Source organism: Myotis daubentonii, chromosome 5 (genome assembly GCF_963259705.1).
Source record: "Myotis daubentonii chromosome 5, mMyoDau2.1, whole genome shotgun sequence".
Classification (NCBI taxonomy): domain Eukaryota; kingdom Metazoa; phylum Chordata; class Mammalia; order Chiroptera; family Vespertilionidae; genus Myotis; species Myotis daubentonii.
In genome coordinates, this window is record NC_081844.1 from 24,348,338 (window position 1) to 24,367,079 (window position 18,742).

The 18,742-nt window shown below is 44.5% G+C and overlaps 1 pseudogene; it reads left to right on the forward strand.

The window, feature by feature from the left end:
* The window catches only part of LOC132234517 (adhesion G protein-coupled receptor E2-like), a 674,172-nt pseudogene that overhangs the window by 17,897 nt on the left and 637,533 nt on the right, over window positions 1-18,742 (forward strand).

Here is an 18,742-nt window from a genome sequence, read left to right on the forward strand (position 1 = left end):
GTTATCGCCTGGAGGGTAGGTTTCATCCCTGTGCACCTATAGTGGTTTTCAGACCACAAAGCCTGTTTAGTGACTTATTCCATAGGGCCGAACTGGAAGAAAAAGGGCAAAGGCTGTGCCCTCAGTGCTCTGTCTGAGGGCCAGGAGCTCATGTGGAAGGAGCCAAAGAAGCCATGGGTGCTATACCTGGAGAGGCCACTTAACCAGGAGATAGTGACTCTACCTGCAGCTGCCTTCGTCCTCACTCCTCACCTCTCATTAGCCCCCATCTCTCCATTCCACGGTTCTTACCCCTGCTGACACTGTGAGCTAGGGCTCACACTTTGGGAGTCTAATTCTAATACCCAGGTCCTTTTGTATACCCAGAAAATGTACATTTAACAGGGGAAATGATCCTGGAAGAGAAATCCTCAGATTTCTGCCATTGCCAGAGAACAAGAAACTGGATCTGGGCAAAGGGATCTTTAAGATCTACCCCCTCCATTGGGACAGGTTGGGGTTTCTAAGCTGTGTCCCTATCAGCATCCATCATGTATGTTCTGCCCTTACCTGTGGCACCTGAGGATCCATGAGGACTGTATCTGTTGGTGACTGATTTCTCAGGTCGTTCTCGGAGGGGGAGGGGAAAGATTGAGTCCTCAATTCCCAGTAAAATACACGAAGAACCTGCTGGAAGGCCATGGGCTGCAGGGCAAGAACCACCTCCAAAGGAAGCAATGGCCATGCAGCCAGGTTTTGAAATTGGAGATGGACTCTCTTTTCTTTGTCTTCTCTTCATGTTTTTCTGTCCCAGAACTGTCAGTGGTGCTGTTGTTGCCATTGGTTTCTGCAGCCCAGAAGGATAGGGGTAAGTCTGCCCACACAGATGCCCATTAGTGATATTAAGCTGGAGGTGCAGGCTACGGTCTGGGTCCTCTCACCAGTTGGGAGGGAAGGACGCTTATTCTGCAAGTAAGGCTCACTAGCCACTTTGAGAGATGTGATGGTACTGGGGCTTGGAGTGGGCATACAGAGATTGTTGGGGGAGGTTATAGGGCATCCAGAGCCCTCACCACTGAGAGCAGCACAGAAGCATTTTCTCAGTGATTAGAGAGAGAAGCTAGGGAAGGGTGCTTTGAGGGAGGAGGGCAATCAGGTTCTCGTGATTAGTCTATCAGATCCACTACCCATTTTTAAATTCGATGGTTTAGTTTTGTATATTTTGTCAGTTGAGTTAAAAGAGTTCTTTATATAGTATTTTGGATGTTAACTATTTGTAAGATATATGATTTGCAAACATTTTCTCCCAAATGGTAGGTTGCCTTTTAATTGTTTTATCATTATAAAGACAGTGTTTCTTAAAATACATTTCATTTCATTTTCAAAATGTAATAGCCTACAGATATATATATGTCTCTTCTTGTCCATGAGATTTGAGGTCATTTGGCCCACTTTCTCAGGCATAAAAAACAACAACAAAAACATTAAAAAGCTGTCCTCGACACCCACCTTCTCCAAACCTCAAGGCTGAGAACCCTCCTCAGAGTGTCACTTCTGCATGTTTGGAACCCTCACCCCCACCAACCTGATATCTTATTTTTGAGAAAATGATGACATTTAAGTTATTTCAGGAACTCACGGTGTTTTGTGTTCCAATGCAATATCTGTCTTCTTTGTCATCATCAGTAACTTCCAGAACGAGTACTTCTCCCACCAGAGCCCCTGTGATCACAAACATTCCAGGTAGACACTCGGACCTCCCAGGCAATGATGGATTCAGGGATCCTGCCCAGAAACATGAGGGTGGGAAGGTTCAAGGGTGGGTCCACCTTCCGTAGCCAGCCCTGTCCCTGACCAACAACCCTGGCACCCTGACCACAATTCTCAGCTACTCAGCCTCCATCAATTTTCCTACACAAGGGACCTCCCTAATCCTCCCCAAAAATTTCAGTTCATGACCTCAGGACAACTCAGAATATCAGGACCCAGAAGAATGTTGTGTCAGGTCTGACCAGCACAACATGGACTCCACCACACAAACACACTCTTGAAAATTCAACTAAAAGGGAGAGGCTCCCATCTGAACCAGGCTCCAAAGGAAAGCATCATCAGAAACCGCAGATTCACCCAGGGAAGAACACAGGTCTGTGTCCCAGGTGGGATACTAAGGGGCAGGAGGATAGAAACATCTGCTGCCCCTCGCCCATCAGACCCTGCTCCCTCTCCAGCCAGCCAGCCCTCACCTTCCCTGGTCTTCCTCAGATAAGGATTCTCAACAATTCCTGCCAGTCCAGGGAATGCCTTCTGGGAGTCAAGGAAAGTACCCAGGTATGAGTGACTGGAGGTCAGCTCCCAGTGTCCAACCTGGACTTGGTGTCACTGTCTGGATGGCCCCATCCTGTCCAGCACCTTCTTCATTCTCCCTGTCCCCTGCCCTATAGCCTCATCCTTGGGAGCCGGTGTGGGGAGTAGATGGGGAGGGAGGGTTGGGGAGGGGTTTCTATCACAAGGGCGGTTCTTGGTCCATCTCTATCAAGATGTCTTAGTGTTAGTGTGGAGGGAGAGCACTGCTTTGACAGCCTCAATGGGATTCCAAGGAGAACTCAGTTAGTGAGGAGCTGCTCTGAGGAAATTAGAACTAAGGCTATCACTGGGAGGCAAGTCAGGTCCTGACCAGGAAATGCAGTATTTCCCATGCCCTGGATTCCCAAGAAGGCATCCTCTGTCCTCTGTCCAAATGTTCAGGCTGGGACACAGGCAGCTGTGATGTCCCCCACGGTAGTTGGGAACTTCCTGGGAAATTTAGGGAACTGGCGGTAGCAGACAGGCAGGACTCAGGCTGATTCCATCCACATCTGGACAAAAGAGCATCTAAACCACCACGTTATTATGCGATGAGGCTTCCATGTGACGAGGAAAAAGTGGCCACTAAGGGAAGGGGCGACAGTGGAACCTCCCAGTGCTTCTATTCCCAAAACAGGGTCCATAAATTACCAAATGACAGTCTGGGAAGGTACCTGGCCTGGGCCCCAAGCCCCAATCCCAACACATACAGACACACACATACACACACACACACACACACACATACACACACACCTAATGAACTGCCCTCTGTCTGCAGCAGGGATCCCCTCCAGCACCGGCACCAGGACTAAACACGCTGGAATCAACAACAGCAAGGTGAGTGACTCCTACAGGTACAAAGAGGCAGGAAATACCTCCGTGCCACCTGCAGCACCCACCTATTTTCCCCAAGTTTCCCCATCTACCTGTGAGGCTCTCTGACCATCACATCTCCCTTCTCCTCAAAGGTCTCCAGTTTGTTACAAAAATTTGATGATTTCGACAGAGACTTCAAGTCAGCCTCAGATTCGGACAAGATCCAGGTAAGGACAGGACCTGGGGGAGGCACGTGGAGGCATCCCATAGAGGACTGGGGAAGCCTTGGTTTGGGAAGAGACACAGAGCTGCCCTGCTCTGAGCCCCCACTTCTCCTAGGGCGGGTGGGGAAAGCAGACATGCAGGTACTTGTACTCACTGTTAGATCCTCACACACCGACTAACACCTTTCTTGCTGCTCCTGCCCATTCAGTTTACGTCACCCTTGGCATTCAGGAAAAGGACTGACTTCTAAATGGCTGGATTGCAGGGGCAATCCGGTACCACCTTTATCCCCAAATACACAGCATCTAGAATCCGTTTACTGGAGCTGAGTGGGCAAAGTCTTCCTGTAGCCCCTCTAGTGCATGGGCCAATGGCTCTGTGTCCACACCCCCAGGGCCTCATACAGGGGGTGGATGACCTGTTGGAGAACCCTGGGGACCTGGAGACCTTGTCCCACTCAGAGCAGAACTATGTGGCCACTACCCTGCTCCACAAAATGGAACATGTCGTCTTCAAAAAGCTGAGCAAGGCCCCACCCAATGGGTCACTGACCTTTAATGCACGTGGAGGCACAGGTAAGTACCTGGGTCTGCCCCCAGGCTCAGCTCTGTCCATTCTGCATCTCATTCCTCTCCCAACCTCACTAGAGCTGAGTGACCACTCACAAACAAATTAAATGGGGGGATAAGGACACATATGTAATATCTTAATCAATAAAGAAATTTAAAAATAAAAAATTAATGTAAAAGCTTAAAAAGAAATGAATAAATTTTAATAAGTCAGACAGACAAACAAATACTGAATGCTATCACTTATATGTAGAATCTAAAAAACAAACTCATAGATACAGAGAAGAGATTGGTAGTTGCCAAAGGCAGGGGGTGAAGGGTGGTTGAAATGGGTGAAGGGAGTCAAAAGGTACAAACTTGTACTTATAATATAAACTAGGGGCCTGGTACACGAAATTCGTGCACTGGGTGTGTGTGTGGGGGAGTGTCCCTTAGCCCAGCCTGCCCCCTCTCACATACTGGGAGCCCTCAGGCGTTGACCCCCATCACCCTCCAATCGCAGGATTGGCCCCTTGCCCAGGCCGGATGCCTCTGGCTGAGGCGTCCGGACCGGGCTGCGGGGACCCGCAGCTGCAGCGGCCCCACGATCATGGGCTTCGCTTTAGGCCCAGGCAAGGGACCCCTAGCTCCCGGGACTGCCAGCTTCGACCGTGCCCAGCTCCCATCGTTGGCTCCACCCCTACTTCCTGCTATCACTGGCCAGGGCGGAAAAGGCACCTGATTCTCCGATCATGGCTGGGGGGCAGGGCAAAGGCAGCCCCAGGGCCGCCTTTGCCCTGCCCCCCAGCTCTTAGCTCCCCCCTGGGTTTCCGATCACTGTCAGTGGCAGGGGGCTTCTTCCTGCTTTCCCTTTCACCTCCCTGCATTGTGCCTACATATGCAAATTAACCGCCATCTTGTTGGCAGTTAACTGCCAATCTTAGTTGGTAGTTAATTTGCATATAGCCCTGATTAGCCAATGAAAAGGGTAGCTCGTACGCCAATTACCATTTTTCTCTTTTATTAATGTTGATAAGTCATGGGGACATACACTGAGTGGCCAGATAATTATGACCGGCCAGATAATTATGACCATCCCATTAGTACAAAGTAGTGAATTAGTTATGCAAATAATAATAATAAGACCTTGAGAGTATTTGCTTAGGAAGTTTTCAATATTCAGTATTTTTGGAAGTGTCAATGAAGTACTGATGGGGTGGTCATAATAATCTGGCCGGTCATAATAAGAACCATACTGGTTCTTTCTTTTTAGTGTAAACATAAATTTTATTCATTTATTTATTACTTTTTTAACTTCTCAATTACAGTGGACATTTAATATTTTTATTAGTTTAGGTGTACAGCATAGCGGTTAGATACATATAATTTATGAAGTGATCCCCTAAGAAGTCTAGTACACACCGGGAACCATATATATAATTATAAAATATTATTGACTATATTCTCTATGCTGTACTTTACATTCCCATGATTATTTTGTATCTATCACTTTACTATTATATATATATATATATATACATATATATGTATATATATATATATATATATAGTATATTGATTGATTTCAGAAGGAAAGGAGAGGAAGAGAGAGAGAAACATCAATGGTGAGAGAGAATCATTGCTCAGCTGCCTCCTGCACACCCCACACTGCCCCAACCCGGGTATATGCCCTGACTGGGAATCGAACTGTGAACTCCTGGTTCATAGGTCAACATTCAACCACTGAGCCACTGCAGCTGGACCCTTATTACTTTTTTATCCTGGAATCTATTTTGTCTGATATAAGCATTGGCTACTTCTGCTTTTCTGTGGATGCCATTTGCTTAGAGAATCATTTTCCATCCTTTCACTTTGAGTTTATTTTTGTCTTTGCAAATTAGATGTGTCTCCTGAAGGCAGCATATGATTGGATTTTTTAATATATTTTTATTGCTTTCAGAGAAAAAGGGAGGGGGAGAGAGAGATAGAAACATCAATGATGATAATCATTGATTGGCTGCCTCCTGCACACCCCCTACTGGGGATCCAGATGGCAACACAGGCATGTGCCCTTGACCAAAATCGAACCTGAGACCTTTCAGTCCTCAGGCTGGCACTCTATCCACTGAGCCAAACCAGCTGGGGCTATGGTTGGTTTTTTTAAATATTATTTTATTTTTTCCGTCATCATTTATTCCTCCTATGCCCTCTTCCACTTCTACCCACCCCACCCCCCACAGTCCTCACACTGTCAGCCATGCTCATGAGTTCTCTTTTTTTTTTCTTTTTTGCTCAATCCCTCCAACCCTCCTAACACTTCCACCACAGCTATCTGCCTGCCCTCTATTAGTCTCTGTTTTGCTTAATAGTTCAGTCTGATTATTAAATTCTACATCTGAGTGAAATCATATGGTTCTTTTTTTCTCTGACTGGTTTGTTTCACTTAGCATAATGTCCTCCAGGTCCATCCATGCTGTTGCAAAGGGTAAAATTGTCTTCCTTTTTATGACAGAGTAAGTACTTCATTCTGTAAATGTACCACAACCTTTTGCCTCAGTCATCTACTGATGGAACTGCTTACAAATCTTGGCTATTGTAAATAATGCTGCAATGAATATGGGGGTGCATATATTCTTTCAAATTAGCATTTCAGTTTCTTCAGATAAATTTCCAGAAGTGGAATTGCTGGGTCATAAAGCAGTTCCACTTTTAATTTTTTGAGGTAACTCGGATTTTGGTTTTGATCCAATCTGCCACTCTGTGCCTTTTTATTGGTGAATTCACTTCATGTACATTTAGGGTGATTCTTGGTGTATGAGGACTTCCTATAGCCATTTTATCTTTTGGTTTCTGGTAGCTCTGTGCCTCCACTGTTTGTTTTTTCCTTGTGTTTCTGTCTGTTGTTTTTGTTTGGTGGTATTTCATAATTTTTCCCTCTGTTTCCTCTTTCTTCTAAGTTATGTGTCTTGGTTTTGGGTTTTCATATGTAGTTGCCATTAAGTTTACATAAAAGAAATGTTCATATATACAGCAGTCTTTTCTCTTTTTTTAAATGCATCTAATCTCCTGTCACTAATTTTTGACAGTTTTAATACAATGTGCTTTGGAAAAGGCCTTTTTGAATTGAGATAATTAGGTGTTCTGTTTGCTTAATTCTCTCAATCGTTTTCCAATAGGTGGTGCTGAATCACAAGTTTTTTCGTTCTCCTGAATTGCTCTGGTTTTTCAGATCTCTGAGGGGTGGCAGGAAATGGCCTGTGCTCCCTGGGAAGGTGGGAGTAGCCTTCCTAGTTTACATGCCTAGGTCTTAGGAGAACAACCTCACGGAGGGGGGAGGTATAGGGGGGAAGGTGGTAAACAATGTGATGAAATCCCAGTGCTGCCCCCTGTACCCAAACACTACCAGCAGTACACTGTGATGTGTGGGGGTGGGATGAGCTGGGGGAAGTTGGTCGCTTCCTCTGTGGCTTTGCCCTCCCAGTCATGGTGACTGGCAGACCTCTGCGGCATCCACTCTGTGTCTCCACTCGACCTGGGATTAGTTGAAGAGGGTGCCTGTGACTCGGGTAGAAAGTGTTTCCATAGTACTGATTCTTGGGTTTGCAAATAATGTGCTTTGCAACCCAGCACTCACTGCTACAGCTTTTTCTGGGGCCTGCTGCTAGCTCTGGGAGAATGAAAGGAGAGCTCTGGAAGGGTGAGTGGAGGCAGGCAGGCCCTGTGGCTTGTTTCTCTGTCTAGAATGCATTTGCAAGACAACCATGGCCGTGCCTCTGTGCTTCGTCCTTGCCCAGGTCACTGAGACCAGCGGCAGCACATCCTGCCCACTCCTGCAGGATTCTCACTGAAACTGCCTGCTCCTCCCAGCTGAAGGGAGTGCCCGCAGCCACCTGATTCCTCCCTTCCCTGAGCTGAGCCTGGCAGAGAGCTCCAGGCAGCAAGTCCCGGGCTTCTTCTCTGGCCCATCTCAGCTCTTCTCCTTTCCATCTTCCCAGTTTCCTCCCATTCGCCCACCTTCAGATGTTTCAATGTGCAGATCTCTCAAACAGGTTTGCGCGTTGAACTGGGAAGCCTTTTTAATTTTCTGAGTACAGGTGTTTTACCTCCTTAGTTAAATTTATTCCTAGGCATATTTTTATGCAATTTAAATGGAATTATTTCCTTGGTTTCCCTTTCTGGAAGTTGATTATTGATGTGTAAAAATGCAACTGAATTCTCAATATTAATTTTGTATCCTGCTATTTTGCAGTTTGGGTGCTTATTATTTCTTTTTATTCCCTGATTGCTGTGGCGAAGACTTCCAATACTATGTTGGGTAAAATGTGGTGAAAGTGTGCATCCTTGTCTGGTTTCTGTTCCACAGGAAAGTACTTTTAGCCTTTATCCACTGAGTATAATGACAACTGTGAGCTTGTCATATGTGGCCTTTATTAAGTAGAGGTACGTTCCCTCTATTCTCACTTTGCTGAGAATTTTAATCATATATGGATGCTGGATTTTGTCAAATGCTTGTTTTTTAATCTGTGGGTATGATCATATGATTTTTAGCCTTCATTTTGTTTGTGGTGTATCACATTAATTGATTTGCAGATATTGAACCAACCTTGCATACCAGGAATAAACCCCAGTTAAGCATGGTGTATAATCTTTTTAATGCATTGCTGAATTCAGTTTGTTCATGTTTTTTTGAGGCTGTTTGCATCTATGTTCATGAGAAATATTAGCCTATAATTATTTTTAGAGTATCTTTTTAATTAGGGTAATGGTGGCCTCATAAAATGAGCCTGAGAGACTTCCCTTCTATTGTATTTTCTAGAATAGTTTGACAATGATTGGTGTTAATTCTTATTTGAGTGTGGCAAAATTAACCTGTAAAGTCATCCAGTCTAGGACTTTTGTTTGTTGGAAGTTTTTTTATTACTGCTTCAATTTCATTAGTAGTCATCATTTTGTTCAGATTTTCTGTTTATTCTTGATTTAGTCTTGGAAAATTATATGTTTCTAGGAATTTATCCATTCTTGTAGATTGTCCAATCTGTTGGCATGTAATTCTTTGTACTATTTTCTTTTTTTAAAATATATTTTATTGATTTTTTTACAGAGAGGAAGGGAGAGGGATAGAGAGTTAGAAACATCGATGAGAGAGAAACATTGATCAGCTGCCTCCTGCACACTCCCTACTGGGGATGTGCTCACAACCAAGGTACATGCCCTTGCCCGGAATCAAACCTTGGACCCATGAGACCACAGGCTGATGCTTTATCCACTGACCCAAACTGGTTATGGTCACTATCCTATCTAATGAAAGAAAAACGTGGTAATTAGTGTACATCCGCTACCCTTCCCATTGGCTAATCAGGGCGATATGCAAATTAACTGCCAGCCGAGATGGCGGCCAGCAGCCAGGCAGCTTGAAGTGAACATGAGGCTTCCTTGCTTCAGTGATGGAGGAAACCAATGTTCCCCGCCTGCCTTGCCAGCCTCTGAGCTTGCAGTTTGAAACATTGTTACAAATATAGAAGCTAAACAAAACCCCAGAAACCTGCTTTCATCCAGCCGGTATCTCAGAACTGGAGTTGATACAGTGTTTCGATTATAGAACCAAAACAAACCAGATACCTGCTTTCAGCAGCAGAGGCCTCAGAGCTGGAGCCAGAGCTAAAGCTAGCCCAGAATTAAAAAAAGAAAAAAGGAGCAGTTGGGAGCTTCAGTCACCCGCCAGCCTGAAAACAGCCCTCAGCCCCTCACCCAGACTGGCCAGGCACCCAGTGGGGACCCCCACCCTGAAGGGTGTGTGACCAGCTGCAAACAGCCATCATCCCCTCACCCAGGCTGGCCAGGCACCCCAGTGGGGACCCCCACCCTGATCCAGGACACCCTTCAGGGCAAACCAGCCAGCCCCCACCCATGCACCAGGCCTCTATCCTATATAGTAAAAGGGTAATATGCCTCCCGGCACCAGGATCAGCGTGACAGGAGGCAGCGCCCAAACACCCTGATCGCCCTGTGGCTCTGTGTGACAGGGGGCAGGTCCACTACCTCCCTATCCGCCCTGCTCTGTTCATGACAGGAAAAGGCGCCCCAACCCCCTGATCAGCCCTGCTCTGTGCCTGATATGGGGGAGCTCCCCAACCCCCTGATCACCCTGTGGCTCTGTGTGTGACATGGTGCAGCGCCCCAACCCCCTGATCAGCCCTGCTCTGTGTGTGACAGTGGTGGCGCCCCAACCCCCTGATCGGCCCTGCTCTGTGGGTGATAGAGGGTGGCACCCCAACCCCTCCCCCCCCCCGGCCCTGCTCTGTGTGTGATGGGGTAGAGCCATAACCTCCCCATCGGCCCTGCCCTGAGTGTGACAGTGGCAGTGCCCCAACCCCCTGATCAGCCCTGCTCTGTGGGTGATAGAGGGCAGCGCCCCAACCCCCTGATCCGCCCTGCTCTGTGTGTGACAGGGGGCGGTGTCCCAACTCCCCTATTGGCCCTACTCTGTGAGTGACAGGGTGGAGCTCCTCAACCCCCTGATCGGCCCTGATCTGTGCATGACAGGGGGGAGCTCCCCAACCCCCCAATGGGCCCTGCTCTGTGTGTGACAGGGGGGAGCTTCCCAACCCCCTGATTGACCCTGCTCTGTGCGTGACAGGGTACAAAGCCCCAACCTGCCTGATGGACCCTGCTCTGTGCGTGACAGGGGGCAGTGCCCCAACCCCCTGATTGGCCCTGCTCTGTGAGTGACAGGGGGCAGTGCCCCAACCCCCTGATTGGCCCTGCTCTGTGCATGACAGGGGGTGGCGCTGCAACCTCCCCATCGACCCTGCCTTGAGTGTGACAGGGGACGGTGCCCTAACCCCCCAATTGGCCCTAGCCTGAGCGTGACTAGGGGTGGCATCGCAACCTCCCAATCCGCCCTGCTCTGTGCATGACAGGGGGTGGCGCCCCAACTCCCCAATTGGCCCTGCTCTGAGCCCGACCAGGGGCTGCACCTAGGGATTAGACGTGCCCTCTGCCACCCAGGAGCAGGCCTAAGCCAGCAGGTCGTTATCTCCCGAGGGGTCCCAGACTGCGAGAGGGCACAGGCCAGGCTGAGGGACCCCCTCTTCCCCCCTGAGCGCACAAATTTTTGTGCACTGGGCCTCTAGTCTAATCTAATAAAAGAGAAACATGCAAATTGACTGTACCTCTGCTACACCCACCAGTCACGCCTACCAGCCAATCAGGAGTGACTATACAAATTAACCCAACTAAGATGGCGGTTAATTTGCATACGAGGCACCAGTGGCCTGGGTTTGGGAAACATCATAGGGCACCCAGGTCACTTGGAGGTAGGTCCTTTGTGGGCCCTGAGCAGCCTAGGAAGCGCCTGAGCCAGGGGGCTCCTGGGCAGGGCCTGAGCCTGCAATCAGAGCCGAGGGGGTCCCTTCCCAGGCCTAAGACGCAGCCAGAGGCCCCGGAAAGGGGTGGAGCTGGTGATCACACAGGGCTGAGAGTCCCCTGCTCAGGCCTAACACCCTGGCCAGAGGCCTGAGGCCTGGGCAGGGGCGGAGCCAATGATCGCACAGGGCTGGGGTTCCCCTGTTGCCTGGCCAGAGGTCTTGGGCCTGGGCAGGGGCCAAGCTGGGGATCGGTATGAACTACAGAGGAAACACCTTTTCTGACCGCTCATTGGCTAAGCTCTCTGTATGCCACTGGTAATATTCTTAGTAACTTGGGTAATAAGAATCCAAGAAGGTGATGTAGGGTTTTTCCACCTCACTCCTGGAGAAAAAAATGAAGATCCACTGCTGGAAGGCTAAGAAATGTCATATCCTGCCCTAGCCGGTTTGGCTCAGTAGATAATGCCTTGGCCTGCCCACCGCAGGGTCTGGGTTCAATTCTGACCAAGGGCATACCTAGGTTGCAGGCTCCTCGCTGGCTGGGGCCCAGGTCAGGGCTCATGCAGGAGGCAACCAATCAAAGTGTTCCTCTCACTTTGATGTTTCTCTCTTTCCCTTTCTCTTCCACATTCTATAAAAATCAATGGAAACATATCCTCAGGTGAGGATAAAAAAATAATAAAGAAATGTAATATCCTATGAAAGACACATCTTGAAAATGCCTAAAGAAAGTTGTCATTTTTTTTTATGGTGAAGAGACTGGAGTCCATGTTGATGAAAACACCTTGGTGGCTGCGGTGACTGGCAGTGGCTGCAGCAGCAGGGTGATGGGGCTGGCGCCTTCCCCTGATCAGCCAGGTGGCCTCCCACAAAGGGAGGCCAGACTGCGGCTTAGGCCTGCTCCCCAAGGCGAACAGGGAGCGGGACTAAGCCATCAGTAGGACATCCCCTGAGGACTCCCAGTATGTGAGATGGGGCAGGCTGGGCTGATAGACCACAACCCCAGTGCATGAATTTCGTGCACCAGGCCCCTAGTTTTCTTATAATGTCTTATATTTCTGTGGTGTTAGTTGTTACTTTTCCTCTTTTATTTCTGATTTTATTTATTTGGGTTCTTTCTCTTTTTTCTTGATGAGTCTGGTTAAAGTTTTTCAATTTTGTTTCTCTTTGGGAAAAAAGACAACAGCTCTTGGCTTCATTGCCCTTTGTAATTTTTTTAGATTCTATTTCACTTATTTCTACTCTAACTTTTATTATTTTCTTCCTTCTATTTACTTTGTGGTTTGTTTAAATTTTTTTTTACTATTTCCTTTAGGTATAAGGTTAAATTGTATATTTGAGATTTTTCTTATAGATTTTGTGTCATTGTGTTTTTGTGGGGAGTAGGGAGGTTGTTATTGTTGTTTGTGTTAATCCTCACCCAAGGACATTTTTTTCCATTGCTTTTTAGAGAGAGAGAAAGGGGGGAGGGAGGAAAGGAAAGAGAGAGAGAAACATGGGTGTGAGAGAGACACATCAATTAGTTGCCTCCCAAACATGCTCTGACCAGAGCGGGGTTGAACCTTCAACCCAGGTACATGCCCTTAACCAGTAATCAAACCCACGCACCCTTCAGTGCTCAAGCCAACACTAACCACTGAGCAATCGACCAGGGCATCATTGTGTTTTGTGTGTGAACTTTATTAAAAAAATTTTTTTAAGAATGCTAAGATTTTTTTATATATTTTATTCACTTTATAGAGGAAGGCAGAGGGAGAGAGAGATAGAAACATCAATGATGAGAGAGAATCATTGATTGGCTGCCTTCTGCATGCCCCCTATGGGGGATCAATCTTGCAACCAAGGCATGTGCCCTTGGCCAAAATCGAACCTGGACCCTTCAGTCCACAGGCTGATGCTCTATCCATTGAGCCAAACCAGCTAGGGCTTAAAAAATTTTAATGTCTCAAGGTATCTTTTGACTTATTCCTTGATCTCATTGTTAAGCCATTTATTGTTCAGTAGCATATTATTTAGCTTCCATGTGCTTGTGTGGTTTTCAGTGTTTTTTTTTTTTCTTTTTAATTGCTTTCTAGTTTTATACCATTGTGGTTGAAAAAGATGCTTGATATTATTTCAATCTTCTTAAATTTATTGAAACATTTTTTGAAGCTTAACATGTGGTCTATCCTGGAAAATGTTCCATTTATGCTTGAAAAATGTATATTTTGCTGATTTGGGGTGAAATGCTCTAAAAATATCAATTAAATTCATCTGGTCTAATATGCCATTTAAAGCAGCTGTTTTCTAATTGAATTTTTCTCTGGAAAATTTATTCATTGATGTCAACGGAGTGTTAAAGTCCTCGACTATCACTGTATTGCTGCCAATATCTCTTTTTATGCCCATCAACGTTTGCTTTATATATTTAGGTGCTCCCATATTGGGTGCATGAATGTTTACAGGAGTTATATCCTCTTGTTGAACTGATCTCCTTATCATTACAAAATGTCCTTCTTTGTTTCTTATTATACCCTTTGTATTGAAGTCTATTTTGTCTGATATAAGAATTACTACCCCAGCTTTTACTAATTTGCATTTACATGAAATACCTTTTTTCATCCCTTTACTTTCAGTGTGTGTATGTATGTGTCTGAGTTGGGTTTCTTGTAGGCAGCATATTTATGTGTCTTGATTTTTTTTTTCATTCAGCTTGGAGCATTTAATCTACTTACATTTAAAGTCATCATTGATAGGGACACAGTTATTGCCCTTTTATTATTCAAATGTGTGTGTTTGTTTTTTCTCTATCTTCTTTACACAGAAGTTCCTATATTATTTCTTGAAATACTGGCTTGGTAGTGATGAACTCCTTTAGGGTTTTCTTGTTGGGGAGGCTCTTTATCTCTTCTTCAATTTTAAGTAATAGCCTTGCTTGGTAGAGTAGTCTTGGGTGTAGGTCCTTGTTTTTCATCATTTTGCTCCAATCCTTCTGGGCCTGCAAAGCTTCTGTTGAGAAATCAGCTAACAGTCTTATAGGAGCTCCCTCATTGGTAACTGATTTTCTCTTGCTGCTATTAATATTCTTTGTCTTAAATCTTTGACATTTTAATGATGATGTGTCTTGGTACAGGCGTCATTGTGTTCATCTTGTTTGGAACTCTCGACACTTTCTGGACTTTGACTCTTTGTCCTTCACCAAGTTAGGAAAGTTTTCAGTCATTATTTTTTCAACTATGTTTTCAATCCCTTGCTCTCTCCCTTCTCCTTCTGGTAACCCTACGATACAAAAGTTGTTATGTTTGATGTTAAACGATCCTTATTTTTATAATTTCTTTTCTTTTTGATGCTCTGATTGGGTGTTTTCTGCTACTTTTCTTCCAAATTGCTGATTTGATGCACACTTAATCTGGTCCACATTTATTCCATTTTATGTCTTTTTTATTTCAGTGATTGTATTCTTCATTTCTGACTGACTCATTTTTATGGTTTCTATGCCCTTTTTTTATTCTTTTTTTAATCTTTAATTTCTTTATTGATTAAGGTATTACAAGTGTGTCCTCATCCCCCCCCATTAACCCCCAACCTCCCCCCCACACACACACTCATGCTCTCATGCCCCTGTTGTCCATGTCCATTGGTTTGGCTTATATGCACGCATACAAGTCTTTGGTTGATCTCTTCCCCTTACCCCCATCCTCCCCTAATTTCCCTCTGGGGATTGATAGTCTGATCGCTGTTTCTCTGTCTTTGGATCTGTCCCTGTTCATCAGTCTATGTTGTTCTCTATATTCCACAAATGAGTGAGATCATGTGGTATTTATCTTTCTCTGACTGGCTTATTTCACTTAGCATAATGCTCTCCAATTCCATCCAAGCTGTTGCAAATGGCAAGAGTTCCTTCTTTTTTACCTGCAGTGTAGTATTCCATTGTGTAGATGTACCACAGTTTTTTAATCCACTCATCTGCTGATGGGCACTTAGGCTGTATCCAAATCTTAGCTATGGTTAATTGTGCTGCTATGAACACTGGGGTGCATATATCCTTTCTGATTGGTGTTTCTGGTTTCTTGGGATATATTCCTAGAAGAGGGATCACTGTGTCAAATGGGAGTTCCATTTTTAGTTTTTTGAGGAAACTCCATACTGTCTTCCATAGTGGCTGCACCAGTCTGCATTCCCACCAGCAGTGCAGAAGGGTTCCTTTTTCTCCACATCCTCTCCAACACTTGTTGTTTATTGATTTGTTGATGGTAGCCATTCTGACAGGTGTGAGGTGATACCTCATTGTCGTTTTAATTTGCATCTCTTGTATAATTAGTGACTTTGAGCATGTTTTCATATGTCTTTCAGCCTTCTGTATGTCCTCTTTCGAAAAGTGTCTATCTAGGTCCATTGCCCATTTGTTGATTGGATTGTTTATCTTCCTATTGTTAAGTTGCAAGAGATCCCTGTAAATGTTGGAGATTAAACCCTTATCAGTGATATCATTGGTAAATATGTTCTCCCATGCAGTGGGCCTTCTTGTTGTTTTGTTAATGGTTTCCTTTGCTGTGCAAAAGCTTTTTATTTTAGCCGAGGGCGGTTTGGCTTGGTGGATGGAGCGTCGGCCTGCGGGCTGAGGGGTCCCGGGTTCGATTCTGGTCAAGGGCATGTGCCTGGGTTGCGGGCACATCACCAGTGGGGGATGTGCAGGAGGCGGCTGATCGATGTTTCTCTCTCATCGATGTTTCTGACTCTCTGTCTCTCTCCCATCCTCTCTGTGGAAAATCAATGGAGTATATTTGAAGAAAAAAAAAAAGCTTTTTATTTTAATGTAGTCCCATTTGTTTATTTTCTCTTTAGTTTCCAATTCCCTAGGAGCAGTATCAGAGAAGAAATTCCTTCAACATATGTTTGAGATTTCGCTGCCTGTGGAATCCTCTAGTATTTTTATGGTTTCCCGTCTTACATTTAAGTCTTTTATCCATTTTGAGTTTATTTTTGGGTATGGTGTGAGTTGGTGGTCTAGTTTCATCTTTTTGCATCTATCTGTCCAATTTACCCAACACCATTTATTGAAGAAACTGTCTTGACTCCATTGTATGCTCTTGCCTCCTTTGTCAAATATTAATTGGGCATAGTGGTTTGGGTCGATTTCTGGGTTCTCTATTATATTCCATTGATCTATATGTCTGTTCTTGTGCTAGTACCAAGCTGTTTTAAGAACAGTGGCTTTGTAATACAGCTTAATATCTGGTATTGAGATCCCACCTAGTTTGTTCTTCTTTCTCAGATGAATTTTTGGAACGTTCGTTCTAGATCTGTGAAATATGCCATTGATAATTTGATGGGGATTGTGTTGAATCTATAAATGGCTTTAGGTAGTATGGACATTTTGATGATGTTGATACTATCAATCCAAGAGCACGGTATGTTCTTCCATCTGTTTATGTCTTCCTCTATCTCTTTTTTCAGTGTCTTGTAGTTTTTTGCATATAAGTCTTGTACCTCCTTAGTTAAGTTTATTCCTAGGTATCTTAATTTTTTTGGTGCGATGGTAAGTGGGATTGCTTTTTTAGTCTCACTTTCTGTAAGTTCCCTATTGGTGTAAAGAAATGGCATAGATTTCTTGGCATTTCTTGTATCCTGCTACATTGCCAAATTCATTTATTGAGTTTAATAATTTTTTGATGGAGTCTTTAGGGTTCTCTATGTACAGTATCATGTCATCTGCAAATAAGGGCAGTTTTACTTCTTTTCCAATTTGGATGCCTTTTATTTCTTCTTCTTGTCTGATCGCAATGGCTAGTACTTCCAGTACTATGTTGAACAGGAGTGGTGAGAGGGGGCATCCCTGTCTTGTTCCTCTTCTCAGGGGAAACGGTTTTAGTTTTTGCCCATTGATTATGATGTTGGCTGTGGGTTTGTCATATATGGCTTTTATTATGTTGATTTATGATCCTTCTATTCCTACCTTGCTGAGAGTTTTTATCAAGAAAGGGTGTTGGATTTTGTCAAAAGCTTTTTCTGCATCAATTGATATGACCATGTGGTTTTTATCTCTCAATTTGTTTATGTGATGTGTCATGTTTATTGATTTGCGGATATTGTACCATCCTTGCATCCCTGGGATAAAACCTACTTGGTCATGGTGTATGATCTTTCTGATGTACTGCTGGATCTGATTTGCTAGGATTTTGTTGAGGATTTTGGCATCTATGTTCATGAGGGATATTGGCCTGTAATTCTCTTTCATTGTGTTGTCTTTACATGGTTTTGGTATTAGGGTGATGCTGGCTTCATAGAATAAGCTTGGTTGTGTTCCTTCCTCTTGAATTGTTTGTAGTAGTCTGAGGAGGATAGGTTTTAGTTCTTCCTTGAATGTTTGGTAAAACTCTCCTGTGAAGCCATCTGGCCCGGGGCTTTTGTGTGCTGGAAGCTTTTTTGATTACTGCTTCAATTTCTTCTATAGTTATCAGCCGCCAAAACCGGTTTGGCTCAGTGGATAGAGCATCGGCCTGCGGACTGAAAGGTCCCTGGTTTGATTCCGGTCAAGGGCATGTACCTGGGTTGTGGGCACATCCCCAGTAGGAAATGTGCAGGAGGCAGCTGATCGATGTTTCTGACTCTCTATCTCTCTCCCTTCCTCTCTGTAGAAAAGCAATAAAATATATATTTTTTAAAAAATAGTTATAGGCCTATTGAGATTTTTAGGTTCTTCCTGTTTAGGTTTTGGAAGGTTGTATTTTTCTAGGAATATGTCCATTTCCTCCAGGTTGTCTAGTTTGTTGGAGTAAAGTTGTTCATAGTATTTTTTAACAATCCTTTGTATTTCTGTGGTGTCTGTTGTTATTTCTCCTCTTTCATTTCTGATTTTGTTTATTTGGGTCCTCTCTCTTTGTTTCTTGGTGAGCCTGGCTAAAGGTTCATCAATCTTGTTTATCCTTTCAAAGAACCAGCTCTTGGTTTTGTTGATCTTTTGTATTGTTTTTTTTTGGTCTCTATGTCAGTTATCTCCGCTCTGATCTTTATTATTTCCTTCCTTCTGCTTACACTGGGCTTTACTTGTTGCTCTCTTTCTAGCTCTGTGAGTTGTAGGGTTAGGTAATTTATTATTGTTGTTTCTTGTTTTTTGCAGTACGCTTGTAAAGCTATGAACTTACCTCTCAAGACTGCTTATGCTGTGTCTCATAGGATTGTTGTGTTTTCATTGTCGTTTGTTGCCATGATGTTTTTTATTTCTTCTTTGATCTCTCTGGTAACCCAGTCATTGTTTAATAGCATGCTATTTAGTCTCCATGTTTTTGATTTTTTTAATTGTTTTTATTGTAGTTGATTTCCAGTTTTATGCCATTGTGATCTGAGAAGATGCTTGATATGATTTCTATCTTCTTGAATTTAAAAAGACTTTGCCTGTGACCCAATATATGGTCTATCTTTGAAAATAACCCATGTGCACTTGAGAAGGATGTATATTCTGTGGCTTTGTGGTGAAATGTT